General features: G+C 35.9%; 1 protein-coding gene across 2 annotated transcripts in view; it reads left to right on the top strand.

The window, feature by feature from the left end:
* COL25A1 (collagen type XXV alpha 1 chain) overlaps positions 1–20,509 on the top strand; it is a 519,759-nt gene that overhangs the window by 179,488 nt on the left and 319,762 nt on the right. The window lies entirely within an intron of this gene.

Genomic DNA, 20,509 nt, shown 5'->3' with positions numbered 1-20,509 from the left:
TGAGTACATAGGTCTCATACACCTATTTTTGTGCCACATTATATCACAGTGAATTAATCCTCACAGCTCTAATACTGCTATTCAGTATTTGCACGTAGAAAAACCAAAGCAGAACATATTTCCACAAAGTAATATGGAAATCTAGAAGGTTTATAGAATTGTATTATTAGAAGTGGCTTTGAAAATTATTCTTTCCAATCTTTTATCTCCTGAAAATAAAAAATCTATGTCATTACTTATTACTTTCTTACCTTCAGAGAAGGATAATGCGTAACCCAGAAAACACATTCCAATATGTCAAAGCTCATATTATAATTTAATTTGTTTTCTTAATAGCTAATCAAAATTTCTCCTTTTACTTAAATTGATTCTATGATTATTTGGTTAATGTCATAGAATTCATTTAAAATGTGGTTTACAGAATCAAATTACAAAATAGTCTTTTGAAATTTTTATTTAAATTAAAATTCTTTTATATATTGTCAGGATTAAAGTGAATAAAAGCAAATCTGAGATAAGACCCTTATTTTATGTCTCTCAATAATAGCTGATATGTTAGTATTGGGTTCAAGGGAAGTAAGTTCTAGAAAGGGTGTGGGAAGCAGCCTCTTTGAAAACTTTTCTTAAGAACCTGGGAGTGAAATTATAATAAACAAAAAATAAAAACAAATCATATAAATATATGTGTGTGTGTGTATGTGTATGTGTATGTGTATGTGTATTATATATATTGTAAAGGTCTGGACTATAGACTATTTAAAGTCTAATGGCTTTCGCTCCCTGAGGCTTTGTTGGATGGGCACCAACCATTCCCTCTCTTTGTGACACTCTTACTGATGCATTTGTGACTGTCTCTGCCCAGTTCTTTTTGCTTTTTCGAATCTAATATTTTTCATTTTAAAACCTCATTGGCACTTCTCAGCACCATGACTCTCCAAGTCTAGTTAGGATGAAGTTACTGAGGGGCCCTTATCTCTAGCAGAGAATGGTCCTCCTTTCTGTTTGAGTCCCTGGTAGTATGAAGAGAGAGCTGAGGATCACTCTGCCTCCCCACATCCATTAGATGATATCAGTGGTGACTGTGCAGACACCGTCCAGAACAGCGCATGCTTCTCCTTCATGGCACTGCGGGGTTTCTCACAATGCAGTGCCACTGTTCAGGGGCACCATCTGGGTTCCTGGTGAATGGAGAGGTGAGGAGGACTTGCACCTATGATGAGCTGGCCTCAGTATGTGCTGCCCTGCCTTTTTGTGAGCGTCACACTCCTCCTCTCTTGAATATAGGTTGCATCTGGATAATGAGATATGAGAGGGAAGATTTTACTGCTCTGGATGGTGATATCTTGATCACACAGCTTTCATCTCCCTGTATCCCGATCATGAACTCCCCCTCACCTTTTTTCCTTGTATATTCCCACTGAATAGCTATAAAATATGTGGTATTAAACAACAAAATACATACCCTACCAAAGATGATCTGATTGAGTGAGGCAGTGAGTACAGCAGTATGTTTAAAACAATATTCAGAATTATCTTGCATTCCATCATCTTTTATATTTCAGCCACATCAGTATAGAGGGCAATACTGTCCAATGGAAACAATGTGAACCACATACATAATTTTAAATTTTCTAATAGTCACACTTTTAAAAGTAAAAAGAAATCAGTAAAATTAAATTTAATAGTACTTTAATACTAAATTAAATACATTAAATTTAATAGTACTTTTATTAAGCCAGTGTTTCCAAAATATTATCTTTTCAATAAGCAACCAACAGAAACATTACTGATGAGATTTTAAAATTATTTTTATCTTCTCTTTAGAGTTCTTTGTCATATAAGGCTAATCCTGATTGTCTAACCATATCTTATCGCCAAATTATTTACAATTAGCCAAAAGAGTGTTTGAAATACTAAGTTTCATTCACTATCATTATGCTGAACCTTAATGGTATAAAACTATCATGATTAGCCAGATATTTAAAATTATTTTTCATTTCTTATATCATGCCTTTAAATTTTCTGTTTTGATATATGAATTATAAACAAATGGTTTAGTAATATGCAATATAAATAAATATGTATTTTTAATGCAGGTTCCATATTGAAAGGGTTACGTGATCAAAAATGTTTAATGACCAGTGGCATATAGGATAAAGTACAAATATTTCAGATTAGTTTTTCAGGTCCCTCTTTCTTGCCAGATATTGACCCTATTGAAACTACCAATGCTTTTGCTCATGCTTCCTCTAAATCAAGGCCATCAACTAAAAGCCAGATTTTTTTCTCTTTGCTTGGACCCGACATACTTATTTACTTCTCATTTCTATGATTTTGTTCAAGCTTATTTTCTAGTTTGCTTCTCTCCTTCCCCTTTTTACTGATAAAAATATTCATCTTTGATGATTCAGAACAATTTCTATCGCCTGAAAATCATCCTTGATCACTCCATTCTGTATTCCTATCTTTCTAGCTGAATTCTTACGTTATTTTTTTTCAGTGCCATTCTTTGGGACATCTATTTATGTACTACCTTCTGTTACTATTTATAATTTTTTAATGTGTGTGCATTCACAACTAAATTTTGAGTATTTTGAAAGTATTTTGTGTGAACGTTTACTGTCTGTTATAATGTAGAGCACTGTATAATATTGTGCAAATAAACACTAGTGGAAGCAGAAATTTAACCTCTCCTGTCGATTTGACTTTAATCATCCTCATAAGTATGGCCTATTTTAGTCTCTACAGTCTAGAGGGATTTTACTGATTAATGTATGTATATGTATGTATGTATATTCTGTGGAAAGATGGATTGAATAAATTATTAATTGCTTTGTTAAGCCAAGGAATTTTCATCTGTTATTTCACCTCAAAAGTCCACAATTCTTTTATTCTTAAACAACTTTGCGAGAGAGAGAGACAACTTAGAGACTTTCCTTCAAGGGCTTATTAAACGTGGCCAAATCTATATAATCTATAACTTCTTAGTTTACTATGATAGTCCAGCAGGAATGAAAATATGGTAAGGCTGCCGCATTGATTGCCAAAAAGATAACATTTAACATCTGTCGAGGGAATAGGACAAATTTTACAAATCAAAGACTAGCCTGGCCCAGGATTCAGTTTTATCACACCATATAGTTATCACTTAATTCATATTTTGCCTATGTTATTCATAAATTGTCCACTCTAAACATTTTTGTGGTATCTCTTTATTTTTATTACTTTTGAAGAAAATTATATTACTTTATAATATAATTAGATTTGAGCACAATGATTGGGATTCAAGTGAAAAACCACAGAAAAATTATAGAAATTATTTGACAAAGGGCCGGGAGTAGTGGCTCATGCCTGTAATCCCAGTACTTTGGGAGGCTTAGGTAGGTGGATCACTGAGGTCAGGAGTTCGAGACCAGCCTGACCAACATTGAGAAACCTCTTCTCTACTAAAAATACAAAATTAGCTGGGCATGGTGGTGCAGGCCTGTAATCCCAGCTACTCAGGAGGCTGAGGCAGGAGAATTGCTTGAACCTGGGAGGTGGAATTTGCAGTGAGCTGAGATCACGCCATTGCACTCCAGCCTGGGCAACAAGAGCAAAACTCCATCTCAAAAACAGAAAAGAAAAAAAATTAATTGACAAAGTAAGGCCAACTAAGTAAAAGCATGAATTATTTCACTGATTGTCAAACCTGGTTGTACATCAGAATCACCTGAAGAGCTTTCATAAAATGCACATATCCAGGCTCTCCTTAGACATGTTGAATCAGACTTTCCAGCCTGGGAATCTGTGTTTTAAAATCTCCTTAGTTTAGAAATTCCTAACTTTTTCTGTTCCCAGTTTCATGTATTGTTATAACACAACGTGCTTCATACCATAGCTTGAGTTGTACAAGTAAGACTGGTCAGTGGTCAGACAAGCCAGAAGGAACCTTAGATACCAGCTTCTCTGATTTGCTTATCTAATGCTCTCTTATCCAAAGGAGACTTTGGTGATTAGATAGCAGAAAATTCCCTGAAGTCACCATTGCAAGATTTCTTCCAGTATACCATGGGATCCTGTTTTAGTCTTACATTAGTGTCAAGTCACTGTCCTACTCTGGGATACACAGAAAAGGAAGGTGTTTATTTGCAGGGCACCAAACAAGGACAATCTGGGCAGCTCATGCTTAAGACCTGAGCTCCCTGATGTCTTGCAGGTAAGAGTTTTTAAAGGCAGGAGTAAATTTCAGGAAAGAAGTTATAGAGACAAGTCGTAAATCAATACATGGAGGCTATACATTGGTTTGATCTAAAAAGGAGGAAGAGCTCGAAGCAGGGACCTACAGGTCATAGGTGGATTGTAAGATTTTCTGATTTGTGATAGGTTCAGGAAGCAAAACTTTGTCTAAAAATTTGAGATCGGCAGAAAAGAATGTTAGCTCTGGCTCATGAGCATCACCTCCTCTAGGCTCCTCTGGAAGAAATTTTGAATAAGGAATGGTAGCCAGAGTTTAGTCCTCAGCTTCCTCTTATCTAAGGTCCATGTGCCAGCAGATCTGTTTGGTGGGGGTTTGGGTTTGTGAAAAACAACTCAGGGACATATACTGTTTTAGTTTCTACAAAGGTACCAAACATCTCCTGACTCTTAACTTCCTTGGTCACTGTTTTAGACTACTGTTGTAGCAGGATGAGCCATGGAAAAAACCTCACAGACACAGAGATAGTGAAGGAAGTAGCTTTTAATCAGCTGGAAGCATCAGCAGACTAGCGTCTCAAAAATTCAAGCTTGTTGAGTGCACAATTTCTGTCCCTTTTAAGGGCTCACAACACTAAAGATTTTACATGACAGGGCCGTAATTGATTGAGCAATCTAGGGGATATGTGACAAGGGCTGCATGCACCAGTAATCAGAGTGAGACAGAACAGAACAAGAAGTTTCACAATGTCCTTCCATACAATGTCTGGAGTCTATGGATAACATCGGTTGCTAGGTCATCAGTTGAATTTTAACTATCAGGCTAAGATCAGGCAGGCCCAGCCTGGTTTTGGGTCTGGTGCCTGGTGCCGGGCTGCCCTCCTTTGGTGTTACTTCCTTTTTTTTTTTTTTTCTCTCAAATCAAGTACTGAGCATAAAACAATATAGAACAATATGGGGGAGTCTCCTTCTCTTTTCTCTCATTTCCCCCCTTTGAGACTCTCACTCATTTTATTAGTAGGAGTTCTCACTTTCATTTTCACTATTTATGTCTTCCTGTGCAACAGATTGATAGTGATTCATGTAATATACTTGTGCTGAAGCATTCTGGTGAACTCAGGTAGTGATGAAGCTTTTTATCATTTGAAGAAGTACAGGTAGCAAACAAGGGAGTAGTAAGCAGGTTCCTATTACTATTACAGCTCCTATTATACTGGCCTGGCGTTCGCCCTCCTTATGACTTTCTCGGCGGCTTGTTGCATCTCTATTTACAAATACTTGATTAGCTATCTCCAGTAATTGCGAGGTATTCATCACTGCAAAACCGGCCTGTTCTTGCAATTTCCTCCGGATATCTACCATGCTTCGACTAAGGCCACGTTAATCATACACTGATTTTCGGGACTATCTGGATCGAAAGGACTGTACATACGATAGGCCTCACTCTTTCACTATTACCTTCTTACTTATCAAGCTGCCTATTTACTTCTCAAGGCCAGCTAGGTGCTTGGAATTTCCCTTGAAGGAACTCAAGATTTTCCTTTATTTCCATTCTTGGGAGACTGCAGGGCCTTAAAAAGAGAGTCCCTGCTCTGCCTCAATATCAAAGAATAACTCTGTCATTTCTCATCAGTTTTGACAATTTAGGTTCTATTTAAGTTTATTTTATGCAAGATTTAAAAATCACTTAAGCTGAATGATACATAAACTGTGAGCATTGCTGTACCTCCCCTTTTGTCTACTCATGAAGTGGCGTCTTTGTCTGGGGTAAATACTCGAGGTTCGTTGTCTCACACTCAGGAAATCAGGTATGCAGACACACAAGAAGTGGGTTTAGGAGCGGAGATTTAATAAGCAAAAGAAAAGAAAGAGAAAGAAGAATAACTCTCTCCTGTGAGAGAGAGGAGCACCCGAGTGGGACTTCCCCCCGCCGCAGAGTGCACAGGGTTTTATAGATAGGCTTGAGGAGGCAGTGTCTGATTTATAAAGGGTCCAAGGGTTAGTTGAACAAGGTGTGACGTTTACACAACCTGCAGGGAAACCTGGCACTCCACCCTAATCTTGTTATGCAAATTGAGTCTTTGCCTAGCCTTCCTCTTGTTGTCTGCTCCAGATTGTACATGTAATTGTCAAGGAGAAGGGAAGATGGAGCCGCCATTTTGAACATGCCTGGTCCCCAAGTAGCACTTTTCCTATTGGCACAACTGCTGGCATTCACCCGTGCAAGATTCTAGCTTGCCTTGCTATGTCTGCACCTTAATTTCACAGGCTGCCCTTTGTTAGAAAAGAAAATGATTGGAGGCTGCTTTTCATTGAAAGGAAAACCTTATCAAGGACCTCCTTACCCTCACTATCTGCCTAAATCATTTCTTTTTAACTCCCATATCACTCATATGTCTGGGAATTGTGATTAGGTTTGTAGTAGATGCAGGACCAATTTTTTTCCTCTTTAAAAATGTGTATAAATTTAAGGATACAAAAGTGCAGTTTTGTTTCATGGACATATTGCATAATGGTGAAATCTGGACTTTTAGTATACTCATCACCTGAATAGTGTACATTGCATCCATTACATAATTTCTCATTCCTCAGCCCCTCCCATCCTCCCACCCTTCCGAGGCTCCATTGAGTATTATTCCACTTTGTGTGTCCATGTATACACTTTATTTAGTTCCCACTTATCAGTGAGAGCATGTGGATTTTGACTTTGTGATTCTGAGTTGTTTCACTTAAGATAATGGCTTCCATTTGCAATCATGTTGTTGCAAAAGATATGATTTCATTTTTTTTTTATGGCCAAATAGTATTCTACTGTGGAGGCTGAATAGTATTCTATATAGATCACAATTTCTTTATCCACTCATCCATTGATGGACATTTAGATTGATTCCATGACTTTCCTGTTATGAATAGTGCTGCTGTGAACATTCAAATGCAGGTATTACAGGGTCAGTATTATATATACTGTTCCACATTCAAATGATAATTATGACCATCACATCACCATCACATTCAGTAATATTTCTTTACTAGATACATATTGTACATAGATACAGAATATAAAGATAATATCTCAAATGAAAGAAGCTAATGTTTGCTGCCTATTAAGTACCAACTAGTTTTTAGCCCATTAAGCCCCTTGAGGTTGGTTTTTCTTCTCTTTTTTTCTCTTTTACTAATGCGGAAACTAAAGCTCAGAAAGTAACTTGTTTGGTCAGACGTGGTATCTCACACTTGTAATCCTAGCACTTTGGGAGGAGGAGGTGGGAAGATTGCTTGATCCCAGGAGTTCGAGACCAGCCTGGGCAACATAGACCCTGTATCTATTTAAAAATAAAAATAAAAAAATAAAAAATAAATAAATAAATAAATAAATAAATAAATAAATAAATAAATGAAAGTAACTTGTCTGAGGGCACCCAACTAATAACCACTAGAGCTGTGTTTGTGTGTGTCACATGTATGAAACAAAAATCAGTGATTTTTCTACTTTGGCATACTGTTGCATACTGTTGCAACTAGAAGTTGATAATTAATCTCTTCCGTGAGTATTGGAAAGAATAATGGACCAAATTATGACCAAGCAGTGTTGAGGTTCTATTATGCCTTGTAAATGTTTAATTAAAGTAGCACACACTAAGGAATGAAGGTGTGGTCCTCATACTCAAATGTATCATAGCACTTTGGAATATTTTATTGCCAAGAAATAATATACTGTGCCAGTGTAATGTTCTATCAGATTATGAATAATTCTTTTCTTTGAACTTTTTAAAACTAACGTCCTTGAGCCATATGATTATGAGTAATTCTTATTCACTATTCTGAAGCTTTCATCTCTTTCCCCATTTCTGTTATTGTTCCCATCTGTTATTGTTCTTTCACTGAATGAAAAACCAAAAATTGGGAAAATAAGAATGTAAAAGGGAAGTGAAGAAGTGAAGAGAGAAGTTTCTTGAGAGGTAGCATCTCAAAGCTCTTCAAAATGAAAAGTTATCAGGTTATCTAATATAAGACATAAAGTTGGGGAAAACAAAAATTGGGAAAATAAGAATGTAAAAGGGAAGAGAAGAAGTGAAGAGAGAAGTTTCTTAAGAGGTAGTATCTCAAAGCTTTTTAAAATGAAAGGTATCAGGTTATCTAATATTTGGAATAAATACAATAGACATTGTGTAAACCTGTAGTATCTGTTATAATCTGGCTTCTTTTGTCCTTAAAATAAGAAGAGCTGTTATAACTTTAGAACATTATTTAAATATGCGATGTTTTGAGTTTATATTGTATCCTAATATCATTGTGCTTTGTTTTTACTGTCAGTATATGACATAGTGATATGGTAATGAAATTTTCCCAAATTCTTGATCTCAAGTCAAAGCAGACCGGGTTTGGAAGCTTTGTTCTACCTTCTTATCTTCAGAGTTGGATTTAGGTTTGATTCACATTGTTTGCAAATACATTCTTATTCCTTGAAAGTCTCCATTTAAAAGAAGTTATATAGAAAATGAAGTAAATTAACCTCTGATGACTCAGTTTGTCTTTTTAGAAAAATGTCAACATTTATCAAGAAAGGATGTTTTTCATTTGCATGCTTTACTTTTCTTTTTTAGCACGAGGATTATTAAAAAAACATTCGGGATTTAAAAAAACCTCTTTCCATTTCAAGTAGCAAAATAATAAAATTTTCTTACCTACATGTTTTCTTCCTATAAAAATTATTATGGCACAGCAAAACACATAGGAAATAATTACAGAACTTGGTGAACCCATAAAAAGCTTTGTGGCTTAGTAATATGAATTGGAGTTATTATGTGTATCTCTTTCCACCTTTTTGTTTCCTTCAAAAGAACAACGGTAACCATTAGTAGATAGTATTTTTAAGGTTCCCAAATATTGCTTATTTAATAATTTTACAAGAAAATGGCAATGTTTGTGTTTACTTGATGTTGAAATCATGTTACGCATTCTTTCTGTGTTTGTATCTGATCAGCTCCCTGGGGCTTCCACTGTGGGCAACTGTTAGCTCTTTTCTCAGGAGTTGTGCCAGTATCCAGTTTACTCTTCAGTGTCTATAGGCCACTGATTCCATGTGTTGAAAATTGATCACCATTGCAACAATAATAATGATGTTAAAATACCTGTTCCATCAACTGCTAGTTCTTCTCAGCCAGTGACCACAGGCACACGAACCTTAGGAATAATTTTATAGAGAAATGAAGCGAAGAAATGTTGACAGTTTGTATTCTAGAAATACTTGGTTTAAGAAGATGTATTAACATTGCCTATTTTAGTGTCACTTTTTGAAGACTCCTTCAGAGCTGCTTCAGTGTGAGCATGAAAATACACCCATTGAAAGAAATTAGGTGTTCGATACTCTGCCAGCTGTATTTAGCACACGGTTCCTGTAATTTAGAAGTGTTACTTCCTGAGAAGGCTATTTTCCCTGTCACTAGGGATAAATTTGCATATTGAAGAAACTACCTAGATTGCAGCAACTGCCTTCCAAAAAGTCCTTTTCATCATTTGTGAAGTAATACCATCAGGATTAGTTCTTTAAGGGATAGCCATCTACTACCTGCCTTCTCTCCACATACACATTGTAGTAATAGAGTTTAACTATATACATCCCTTTGATAACTCAGTTTTCTGTCTGTAGACATAGATTCTATCAGAAATAGAGTCTTTTTAGGTGGAATAAAATCTTAAGACACTTCTGCCTACCTTTGTTGTTGTTATTCTAGGCGAAAAGTTTTGGGGGGCGGTGTTGCTTTGTTTTCTGTTTTTAAATTCTATAATATTAAAGCAACTATGACAAATAGATTATTTCAAACTTTCAGGACATTTGGTCAGTACCAAACACAGTTAAATATATTCATTGGCAAACTCCTAGTTTAAGTTAAGGGGGAGATAATATATACACATATTTTTTATATATGGCTATATATTTTTCTACCCAAAGAAAAAAGGTAAATGTGTGATGTTTTTAAAGAATGAATTAGTAGAACTGCATTATTTGACTATATAATTCTCTGTTTTACTCATTCGATTTTGGGTAGAAATCCTTTCTAGGAATTAGGACAATTTAAGGTGAGAGATGGAGCATTTTGCATTTATTGTTGCACATCTGCTGTAGAGGGTAAACTTAATTATTTAATTAAGTTTAATTAAATACACACATTTATTTTAAAGGCATGATAACCATTCTCTACTAGCAATGAAAGATTAGAAGCTGGAAAAAAACATTTTAATTCTTTGGTCTTTGTGAGCTGATTTTTTTATGTGACATTCTTTTGTTGTTAGACTAGAAAAATAAAATTAAAAGTTTGTGTATTAGTAAGGAGAGGTTGTAGCCAGAATGGAAAATTTCACAAAATCATATATTTTAAACTTTTATTTTAGAAGGTGATTATAGCTAATAATGTCTAACCCTCTCTGAGTAATTCGCCCACATAATTGCATAGGATAACTTAAAATTACATTTTAGGATGTTAATTAAAACCTTGAATTTAAGACAGAATAAACTGCTGAAAAATACATGGCAGAGGAAAGCTGAATAACCATCTTACTGCATAAAATTAAAGAAGTATAGGGAGCAGGGATTGTCAAAAATACCATTTGCATAAAGTAAAATGCTGATTTTGCAAATTTTAAAGTCAATGTCACTGCCTGAAACAGAATAGTAAAATAATAGAAAGTAGAGTATTTCCTTGTGTATTTCTAGTTTTACATTTTGTGAAATTTTTTTGTATGAATGAAACATACTCTGAACTTTTAATGCAAAGTCATTAGCGAAAAGTTTGGAACTGGGCAAAATAGGTTGAAGTAGCATGTAGGTTTTATGTATCTGTTCCTCAACTTGTATAAACTTACCTTGTTTGTTTCCATTTGTGTGTCAGAGGCACACAAATCAGGATCAGGAGATACAGGGGTTTCAAGATGAAGGAGAAATTCTGTAGATGTCTGTTAGATCTGCTTGTTGCAGAGCTGAGTTCAATTCCTGGATATCCTTGTTAACTTTCTGCCTCGTTGATCTGTCTAATGTTGACAGTGGGCTGTTAAAGTCTCCCACTATTATTGTGTGGGAGTCTAAGTCTCCTTGTGCGTCTCTAAGGACTTGCTTTATGAATCTGGGTGCTCCTGTATTGGGTGCATATATATTTAGGATAGTTAGCTCTTCTTGTTGAATTGATCCCTTTACAATTATATAATGGCCTTCTTTGTCTCTTTTGATCTTTGATAGTTTAAAGTCTGTTTTATCAGAGACTAGAATTGCAACCCCTGCCTTTTTTTTTGTTTTCCATTTACTTTATTTACTTACATTTTTAATTGACAAATAATTATTATATGTATTTATGAGGTACAACATGATGTTGTGTTATATGTATATGTCGTAGAAAGAGTAAATCAGGCTAATTAACATACCCATCACTTCACTGTGTTATTTTTTTGTGTGGTGCGAATGTTTAAAATGCATTATTTTAGCAATTTTGAAATATTCAATACATTATTATTAACTGGGGTCACTATGCAGTGTAATAGATCACTAAAACTCATTCCTCAAGTCTAACTGAAACTTTGTACCCTTTGATCAACATCTCCCCTTTCTCTATTAATACTTTTAGTCTATATGTCTTTATATTTTAAGTGGATTTCTTGGAGACAAAATATATTAATTATTGTTTTTTGTTTACTCTGATAATTTCTGTATCTTAATTGCTGTATTTCGACCACTGATGTTTAAAGTGATTATGCCGTATTTGGTACTGTTTTCTGTTTGTTGTCCTTGTTCTTTTGTTCCTATTTTATATTCTACATTTTTTTCTGCCTTTTTGGTTTTAATTGAGCATTTTATATCATTCTATTTTCCTCCTTTTTTAGCACATCAGTTATACTTCTTTTTTATTTTCATCTTTTTAAAAACACTGGTTTTAAGTAGTTGCTCCAGAGTTTGCAATACACTTTGCAAGTAATCTAAGTCCACTTTCTAAATACACTATAGCACTTCACAGATAGTGCAAATGACTTATAATATCAAAATATTTCTAATATTCCTAATGTCTCTCTTCCATCTCTTGTATCATTGCTGTCAATCCTCTTATGCATAAGTATATATAAGCGTATATATAATATACATGAGCACACATAACTGAATACATCGTTGCTATTATTTTGAATAAAGTGGCATTTGTTAGACCAACTAAGAATAAGGGAAATAATAGTTTCCATTTTCCTTTCACTTAGTCATTCTCTGATGCACTTTCATTATGTAGATCTGAATTTCTAACCTAATAATTTTTCTTCTGTCTGAAGAACTTCTAACATTTCTTCCACTGGCAGCAAATTCTCTCAATTTTTGTTTGAGAAAGTTTTGATTTCTTCTTTATTTATAAAGAATAATTTCACAGAGTACAGAATCTATTTTGATGGTCCTTTTTCCCTCAACACTTTAAATATTTCTCTCTACTTTCTTCTTGTTTACATGGGTTCTGAGAAGAAATTGGATATAATTCTTATTCTATTTAGATTGTTCCTCAATAGGTAAGTTGTTTTTTCCCCCTCTGGTCTCTTTCAAGATTTTCATTTATAACTGATTTCTGAAGTTTGAATATGGTATGTATGCCTAGGTGTAGTTTGGGGGCATTTATCCTGCTTGGTATTCATGTGTGGTTTGGGATCTGACATTTATTTTGGAAAATTCTTAGGCATCATTGTTACAAATATTACTTTTGGTTTTTTCTTCTCTTTCTTCTCCTTCTGATAATCCTATTACACATGTTACACTTCTCAGTTTTGTCACAGTTCTTAAATATTCTGTTTTTTTTTTTCTGTTACTTTTCTCTTTAGTTTTCAATTTTGAAAGTTTCCATTGTCACATTCTCAAGTTCAGAGATTCTTTTCCTCAGCCATGTCCAGTCTACTAATGAGTCCATCAAGGCATTCTTCATTTGTGTTACAGTGTTTTTAATCCCTAGCACTCCTTTTTAAATGCTTTTTTAGAATTTCTATCTCTTTGCTTACATTAATCATCTCTCCTTGCATATTATATTCTTTTACCATTAAAGCCCTTAGCATATTAATTACAGTTAAAAAAAATCCTGGTTTGATAATTCCAACATTCTTACCATATCTGACTCTGATTCTGATGCTTGTTCAGTCTTGGAAACCATATGTTTTGCTTTTTAGTATGCCTTGTAATCACTTTTGAGAGGCAGGCATGATATACTGGATAAAAGGAACTGTGGTAAATAGGCCTTTAGTAATGTGGTAAGGTGTGGGGAGAGGAGGAGAGCTCTACAGTTCTATGATTAGGTCTCAGGTTTTGGTAAGCTGTGCCCTTAAGCTGTGAACCTCAGCAGTGTTTCTTATTTCCCCTTTCCCTTAAGTAGGATAACATGGCTAGAGGAAGATTTTCCTAATCTTCAGGTAGATTAGGCTCTGATAAAATCACAACAGGTTACGCTCTGTGAAAATAGATTCTCCTGATGGAGGCCTTGTTGACAAGCATAAAATGCTGTTGTTATTTCAAAATGGCTTATTTCCCCTCCTTCACCTGAAAGCACGACGTTCACTGCCTTTTTCTCCAGTATTCACTGCGAGCCCCTGGCAGAGCTCCTAGAGGTAAAACTCACAAAAATGTGGGGGCCCTGTGACTGTGTTCCTCTGGAGTTTTTGATTCTCATTGTTGTCCCTGCTGAATCTCCAGCAATTCATCAACTACAGTTCGGGTTTTCCTATCCTGGCATTGGTTTCTGCTGAGTTCCAGTAAGTTTTGATTCTCTGTATCTGCCTGTCTGTCTCTCCAATTTTTGGAGCTGTGATTTGTCCTGTTCCCTCACTTCTCTGATAGATTTAAGAAGATCAGCATCTTATCTGTTATGTATGTAACCCAGGGGTCACCTTTAGGATACATGGTGGGTGCAGGGGTTGTTTCATGTGCACTATTGAGATGTCATCTTGGCGGCAGCTTCTCTCCATCTCGTGCTCCTTTTATGTATCTCAGTGCTGCTTGGTCTCCTTTTCACATTGATACTTTGGGAACTAGTATTCGTTAACTATTGCTTTCTTGATGCATCTGTCTGTACCCAGGCCTCTGGAGAGTGGGGTATTAGAAAAGCTACAGTTCTTTTTTATTGCCTAATATTTTAGTCTTCTCCTGAAGGTACATCCTTAACATCTCCACACGACTTCCTGTGGTTTTAATCATCTTTGCCCAAGGAATGGGGATGATTGGTGGATGTTACAACATAGAAGAAGAAAGATACAAAATTGATGTTGTGACCATCCCCTTAGTTCAAATGAAAGGAGCTAAAAATATTTAAGCCCTACCCTTTCCATTGTTTAGCTTTGTTCCCTGACTTAATGTCGGCCCTTCAACTTTTGAGAGAGCTCTTTGAAAACCTACATTTTGACTCTTTACCTGCTCCCACCAAATTTTACCCTACAGGATTTGGTCCCCCTAGAATTCATCTTCCTTTCAACACAAGAAAGTCTTTGAGGTGCATTAATCCTATAGCAGTTCCCACTGCCTGTAGTGTCACCTAAGATAATATCTGGAAGTAGAGAAGAGAAAAATAAAGGTATTTGTTTTCTTTGTGTTTAGGCAAATCTCCTAAGTATCAGGTGTGGAGTTATTTTTTTCAGCTGCTGTTTATGTTAATTATAACTACTATTACAAGAATGTTACACCTTATTTTGACTCTTATTTAACATGTGAATTTGATTTGGGGCCAAAAGCATTTTAATGTATTTTGTTTTTGTTTTACGAGTATTTCACTGGATGCCTATGTTCATAAATTTTTAATAACATCCTACTTCCTACTGTTCTAGCAATTAGTGGTGCAGTCATCTAATTTGACTGTAGTTTGATTTTGCTTGAACAAATACTTTATTGAAGCTGTTCTTTACTATGCTGGTAATTTTCTTGTGCCTTAAATAGATAGCCACTCCTTCTTTTGGAAGACCAAAAGTTGGGTGGTCCTGATTATGTAGTACTACCACAATTTAAGTACAACAGTAATTTTGGCATCCACATTGCCATTTTTAGTTGCTGCCAGTATTGTACATGCCTTTCATAAAGAAAAGACCCCATTCTCAAGGGTTGGCAACATCTTACTCTGGTACCTGCCAAAAATGAAATTCCTGTATGTCACATTGATTTTCTTGGTGTGTTGGGTCCTACGCTCCAGCCTTCCTGAAGTATTTCTAATTCCCAGGATGCAGAGGGCTTTCTTATGTCTTCATGACTTTCACATGCAGCTCCCTGGTCCTACATGGCACATTCCACCTCTCAACTCCATTCTACATCACTTTCTGCATCTGGATGATTCCTGATGTTTCCAAGCTTAGCTCTAATGTCAGATCCTTTGAGAAGGCTCTTTTTGATTCTGTCATCTCCCTCAAGTCTGGATTGAATGTCCACCTACATTCTTACTCATAGTCATCTGTCTTTGCAAGTATACAGTTTTGTAAACCCCTATCCTAAATTGTAATTCTGTTGATCTCAGGAACTATGCCATTTATGTTGATATTGCTAGCACATAATTAAAGGTTAATTATCATTTAATGAACTCATGGAATATTGCTTGTAAATAATTAATTGAGTGTTAATTCTAGATTTTCTGTTGTTCTTGGATGATGTATGCAGAGTTTATCCCTATACAGAACTACTCACAAATCCTATAGGAAGGATGTTTCACTTCTTAATATCTTTGTATCTTGTTCCAGAACTATTATCATCGTGGTTGTTTTTATTTTTTGATGATAATGGACATTGGCAATTATTGGTCATCTTATTACATGCAAGACCTTCAGCTAGGTGCTTAATATATTTTCTCATTTAGTGCTTATGGTGATTCTTTAAGATTTGTTTCTTTATCTTCATTATTTAATTGAGGAACTGGACACTTGAGGATGCTAAGTTACTTTGTCAATTTCATATCTGCTCAGTGGCAGAGCTAGGATTTGGATTCTAAGTCTATTATTTGCTCATGCTTTTTGTACTACATATGTTGCCTTTCTTCAGCTGCGTATGGAAATGCTTATGAAAATATGTAGTGCTCATGGAGTGCTTATGAAGGGTTACCATAAGGACAGTCTCTTTTATGGAAATAGCATCACTGGAGTGATTCATAGAATGGTTAGTTCAGTCAGCAAGCTTTCTTTATTGCCCAGTTTACCATAAACAGCTATTTAGTTTTAAGTATATTTGATGTTAAATGTATCCATTAACATTTTAACATTAACAACAGAATTAATATTTTAAAAAACTATATTGATATAAAAATAAAGTCTCCTGGACACATGAGAATTACAGCAAATGTAGTAATAATATTTAAACTAAAAACAAAATTACATTTGAGATCACACGCACACACAAAATCCACATGTTAAGCCATCAAGACAGAATTTTGTGTTAAAAATTCTCTTGTGTTATTAGAGGATCACTTTGGAATTCCCTAAAAATGTGATATTACAGCTCTGCACAATGTCCAGGATATAGGATCTGGTTTGCACATTGGTGACAAATCTCTTCCCAGAGCTGCAAAACAATTTGTTTCTGTCATCAGGGGGTTAAAGAACCAGTTTTCTTCCTGTGCTGTTAAGAGACATTTTTTTTCCCAAAGAGATCAGGGAAATACATCAGAAGAAGAGATTATTCACATTTGCCCCAGTGCTACTAAAACAGTTGTTTGTTTTTCCTCTCTCCGGTGTAGGAGCCTTTCCTATTCTCCACTTATCAAAGAAATTGAGGAACTAAACCTATGTACTGCCACCGCTGCTGATTCAGTTCTTTGGTTTTCTGCCCTTATCAATCAGAGTTAAACTTGACTGTACCGGGGTCTTTAGTTGAAAGTTCAGCTGAATTTGGTGGTCCTTCTGAAAGTCTTTATGGATGTTTGCCAATTTTGTAAAACTACTACAGGGTTCAACAGACTTTTTCATTCTTGGCAAGGTTTTACCTCTGAGAGATCTGGGGTAAGAACAGAAAGAATGCTGCACAGAGAAATAGAAAAACCTTTGTGGAAATGTGATGAAGTAGTTTATATTATATACTTGTTCACTTTTCTCTGCTCTGTAATTATATGAATTTTTCAGGTTGTCTTAAACATAAAATTTACTTTCTTTGGGACTAGTGTCATTTTTCTTTCTTTTTTGAGGATAAGTTTCCTTAATAAGGAAATATGTGCATATTAGTTTTACTTGAACATTTAATATAAACTGAGGACATATATTGAAAAAATAAAAAATGAAATCTGCTTTTTAATAGATGCCATGGCAGAATAGAAACACTTTTTTTCTAATATTTTATAAAATCATATATTTTAAAAAGCAGATAAGCATAATTCTTAACCAAAGAGGAATTTGGGGTAAAGAAAATTTTCATTCCATAATCCACCATATTTATTATGGTCAGACAAGCATTAGCTTGGGAAGAACACATGTGCCTTTATTTACTTTAAGAAAAATAGACTGTGCTCACTGTCTTTCATTCCATCTGCTTCCCAGGAGAAGAAGTAAATCACCTCAGAATGTTGGGTGGTTGAGTAGGGGAGGAATCTTAGGCCCCATTTAAATATCCTGTAGATCTCCTATAACAACAGAGTTTGTTAACCATGTTTATTGATAGGAAAATGAAAATATAGCAAGGGAATTTAATTAATACTACTAAATCAATTCAGTCATTCATTTACTGTTTTTTTTTAATTCCCTCAATAAACATTTACTTAATACAAATAAAAACAAGAAGATAAAGCAACCAAGACTAAGAAAAACAGTCAAACAGAAACTAGGAGTAGCTAGGAACAATAACTTAGATTAAACGTGAGGTTCTTCAAATGTATTGGTATATGAATTTCTTTAGTCTTAAGGGCTTATTCACTGGAGAAAAATGCTATTGAACTAGCATTTTATTTTTCTTCAATCATTATGTATTAAGCATCTACTATATTCCTGACATTGTCTGGTATTGTGGATATAACATAAATACTACAGTCTTCCTTTAAAGAGCCTACAGCCTAATGGGAGAGAAAAGTAAACACATATTATTACAGGGTGAAAGCCGCGTAATGGAAATTTATCCAAAGCCTAAAAATTAATGACTCTGGGAAGGGTAGGGGAGGCTTCACAGAGAATTATACTGTTTGAGCTGAGACTTAAAAGCTGAGATGAATTTTACCAGAAGGTCCAGCCATTATCCACTGTCTGAGGCCAAATCTAGACCAGAAGCACTGGGCTGTGTCCAGGGAATCCTTGAGAGAACTTCCAGAGGAAGGATTCCGAAGGCAAGACAGTGAGGGCACATTATTGGTTTATTTGCACTGGGCCAGATAAACAAACAGGTTGTGACATAAGACGTGAGATGATGGGTCGTGAGTGGAAGACTTTGTAAAGCAAATAATCCACCATAGATACAGGACTACATATAAGGGGAAGCCAGGAGGATATATTGGCACTTCCAGTCTAGAGGATGCTAAGAACAACTGAGAAATGACTGTGGGATAGGGTCAGGCCAGGGCACATTTTCCTGGACTGGATTCTGGCCCTCACAGTTGTTGTAAAGCTGTCAATTCCTGCTGGATACAGAGAAATGGAAGAGAAGACCTTTCCTACAGAAGAACAGTCAGCGCGAAAACACCACATAGTACATCAAAGAAACACAATTTATGGCGGAATAAAGACTCCATGTGCAGGGAGGAGGTAGAGAAAAATCTGGAACAGTGGCCAGAGAAAGATTTTGAAGGGCCTCATGTGCCACACGGGGTTTTAAATTGATCCTGTAGACAATGAAAAATGCTTGAAGGGTAAATGTTGTCAGCTTTGAATTTTACATCACTCTGAAACTGCTTTGGAGGAAAATTTCAGAAAGTTGGAATTGAAATCATGGAGCCTGAGTAGGATGCTAGTGCAATAGTGCCGACAAAAATAGATGAAGAACCAGACTAAGATGGTGGTAGACATGGAAATAGGAAAGGGAAATGTACATTCTCCAGAACTGATGGGCTTTGGATACTTATTCATTGTGTGGGGTGACGCAGAAGTCAAGGAGAAACTCCGATTTCTGGGTAGACAATTGTACCATAACTCTCGACTGAAATTAGAGAATGGGAGCAGGAAAAGTTTTAGCAGGAAAAATGGGGAGGAGAGAAGGAACAATGTGAACATTTAATTTCTTACATTTGAGAGGTCTGGAGAATTTGCTCATGTGAAATTGGTAATATTGACCTGGAGATCAGGAGTGATATAAGAGCTAAAACTACAGATTTGGGAATCATTAATATTTAATTGGAGCCATAGAACTAGGTAAGCCCCTGCAAGAAAACAGCTAACAGAGAAGAGGGTAAAGGACATGAGCTTTGAGAAACACTAACGTTCCAGGGACAGTGAGAGGAAACGGGGTCTATACATAACAAAATGGCATTATGGGAAGCAAAAGGAAAGTTTCAAGGAGATGCTAAAAACATAAACACTCCAGAGAATAAATGAGGCTTCCTGGGTGGATACCAGCTGAAGATCAACGCTGGGTACAGATCACAAATCACTGATTTGGTACCTTTTTGGGAGCACCTGGTTGTCTCAAGCCCTGTGATTCAAGAGTATTAATATAAGAATAAACTATATTTGCTCTTGATGCTAATTTTTGAACATCCCTTCTGTACTAAATGTAGACTGACACCATACAGAATGAAACACAAAGAATCCCAGACCTCTAGGCTCTGAATATAGAGGCATGAAAACACAAATTCTTACAATCCTGGTGTTCATATTTTTGTGAGAAAAGAAACGTGAAGGAATGGCCACACTTCCGTTTATAAGATGGAAATAAGGGATTTAAAGGAAGTGGACGATGACCTGTGAGATAATAAGAAAGCTGATACATGTGTCTATCTTCTCTGTGAGGGTCGGAGCATCAGTGAGGATGCCATCACTGATCATCTCTGTTTCCATGTCTAATACATCTTCAACACTGGTTCTGGGGAACTGCTCAGATGTGGATGGAGACATTAGGGAGCAAGATAGCTAGTCCTGCATTTTTGGGATTAGCAGTCCAAAAACAGTGCTAGGTGTGGGGTTAAGAGCATTTCAGATGGGTAAACTGGATATATACATCCCCAGACACAGAGCACCTGGTGACAACCATGAACCGTGAAAGGGAGCCACTGAAGCAGAGGAAAGCGGGGAGAGTTCACATTTCATTAGTTGTTTTAGATAACAGCTTGTTAATATAAAGATGAGTTTATGCCAGGCACAGTGGCTCCTGCCACCTGTAATCCCAGCACTTTGGGAGGCTGTGGCGGGCAGATCACTTGAGGCCAGGAGTTCAAGACCAACCTGGCCAACA

Source organism: Rhinopithecus roxellana, chromosome 2, assembly GCF_007565055.1.
Source record: "Rhinopithecus roxellana isolate Shanxi Qingling chromosome 2, ASM756505v1, whole genome shotgun sequence".
Lineage (NCBI taxonomy): Eukaryota > Metazoa > Chordata > Mammalia > Primates > Cercopithecidae > Rhinopithecus > Rhinopithecus roxellana.
This window is presented reverse-complemented; position numbering and strand designations above follow the sequence as displayed.